This window comes from Propithecus coquereli, unplaced genomic scaffold, assembly GCF_000956105.1.
Source record: "Propithecus coquereli isolate 6110/MARCELLA unplaced genomic scaffold, Pcoq_1.0 Scaffold275, whole genome shotgun sequence".
In the NCBI taxonomy this organism is placed as follows: Eukaryota; Metazoa; Chordata; class Mammalia; order Primates; family Indriidae; genus Propithecus; species Propithecus coquereli.
Window position 1 is genome coordinate 750,697 of NW_012148341.1, and position 2,615 is coordinate 753,311.

The following is a 2,615-nucleotide window of genomic DNA, read 5'->3' on the forward strand; positions in this document are numbered from 1 at the left end:
ACTCTTCTACTGCTGGCTCCCTTTTTCTTATCTTTCTTCTTTTATCATTTAACATTTCTTACCATCTGACATATTATGTATATATTTATCTTCTGTATCTCCCACTGGAATATCGATTTTAAAAGAAGAAGGATTTTTGATTGTTGTTTTGTACACCACTCTATCAAGTCAATCGTCAAGAGTATTTTAGGCATCCCATCTATCTATCTATCCATCCATCCATCCATCCATCCATCTACCTATTGTATATCTACTTACGTCTATTTATTTATTGAATAAAACAATATATATTTATTCCCCTAAATTAGCTATATGACAAAGAGTACATGGATTAGCATGTACTATGTTGGTGTGTTATCTCATTTTCATGGTCGATATATATCTGAATGTATTATTTGCACCAAATAATACAATTTTATTTTCTTGCCACAATTGTAATACCAAAAATGGTAAAAGCAAAAATGGATGATACATATATCACTTAACATGTACAAGGCACTTTTTAAACATTGTACTTATAGTAGCTCATTTAATCTTTACAATACTTTATGAGATACGTACTATTATATTATCCCCATTTTAAAGGATGGGAAAACTGAGGTACAGATAGACCAAGGTCAAATTGCATAGTTAATTATTTCTTTGAATGATACCTTGATCTACTTTGGTGAAATCTGTAATGGTTCATTATAATGTTGCAGTTTTGCAACATCTAATATAAACACATTTTTGCCAAATCATTATTAACTGTAAACATTCCGCAGTGTTCCTTTTGGCTCCTACTTATTTGGAACTTTTGACTATAATGCTGCCACTGATTAGAACAATTTTGCTATTTAGATTAGTAAACAAAACATTTTCTTATGCTTGAAAATATTTGTATTATGGTTTTGAAAATGACTCTCAAATAAGTTTTTAACAAAAGGAGTTATGCTAAACAGGCAAGAACAGATAATTAGTCAGCATTCATTCTAAAGAAATACACATTTCTGTTAAGTATTTTCAGCTAGATTGCAAATGCTTATTATGAGAAAATTAATCTTATTCAAAGCATACATTTAAAAACGTAAGCATAAAAACTTCAAATACATGGAAAGTTATTGATGTGTCATATGCTTCATAAAGTTTTTTCCTAATATCTGTTCTGTTATTAATATAAATAAATGAATGACATATTAAAAATACAGAGAGCATTTTTAGATCATTTAAAATCCATTAAAAGCTGTGATAGTCTTATAATTAATTTTCCACTGAGATGAGAATTCAGAACCTTGAAATAACTTGCAGATGGCCATCGTCATAGTGAAGACAACCTTTGTGACATCTTCCAAGATTCGTTTTACTCTCTAGTAAAAATTCAGGGTACATTTGTATCTCACAATCAGGCCTAGTAGGCTGGTTCTTGGAAGGAATTATGGGTAGCTTCCAATGTGATTTAATTTCAGTGACATTTCTTGAACTTCAAATGTCTTTCCCATCAGTTTCTTCTTTTTAAATGAAAATGCCCCTTGGAAAGAGAGTACTTGGGAACTCGGTTTTTTTCTACTTTGTCACCTTTCCTGATCCTTGAAATGGTGACACAGGGCAGGGCAATTTACTCTGTGATAATAACAATTGAGAAAAAAAGTTTTACCACGGCCCATCATGGTGAACATTGTCAATAGCATAAGTTTTTCATTAGAACAATGGATTAGTTATTTATTGTTATAAAACAAATTACCCCAAATGTCATAGTCATGAAACATCACACATTTATTACCTTCCAGTTTCTTGGAGTCAAGAATCTCTATACAACTTAGTTGCAGTCGTCACAAGGCCGGACTGGATCTACTTCCCAGCCTTCTCAGCTAATTGTTTGGCAAGATTCAACTCTGCCCATATTTTTGGAGTGAGCCCTCAGTTCTTCACAGGCTCTTCACTGGAGGCTTTGTTGCCACGTGGGCCCTTCAGTAGGGCAATTTGCAACATGGAAGCTTACTTCATCTGCATATGCAAGCAAAACAGAAAGAGAGAGCACTACCAGAGAGAGCAAGATGGCAAGCAGGAGTACTACTGCTTTGTGACTAATTATAGAAGTGACGCCATGGCACATTTGCCCTATCCCCTTCTTGAGAATCAAGTCACGAGGTCCAGCACACACTGATGAGACTATGACTACCAGGAAGAAGATTATTAGGAACCATGTAACATGGTGCCTATCGCAAACAGTCTTTCATATTTTCTGTCCCCACACGTAGTCTGTAAGAATTTCTTCAAATACCAATGTGAAGGTAACAAATCTATTGTCTTTGATGAAAAAAGATAACACATGCCAGAAATGACTTTATCACCAAATGTTGCTTTTAGTACTACTGCCAAGCGCACTAGTTGTAAAATGATACACATTCTACTAACTGCTATTTTGGGACCATATTATTTGAAACAGATGATTACTAAAGGTGCTGTGGTTTTTCTAGCATATTGTTTACTCAATATTTGATAAGTGTTACTAGTGCTTATTTGGAACAGAAACATTGAAGACAGGTATGAGACATTTGGCCAAGATTGTGTGATTACATGTGAAATATTTTAACAGGAGCTATGTATAGAGAGAAAGTTATAGAGATAAAAATCAG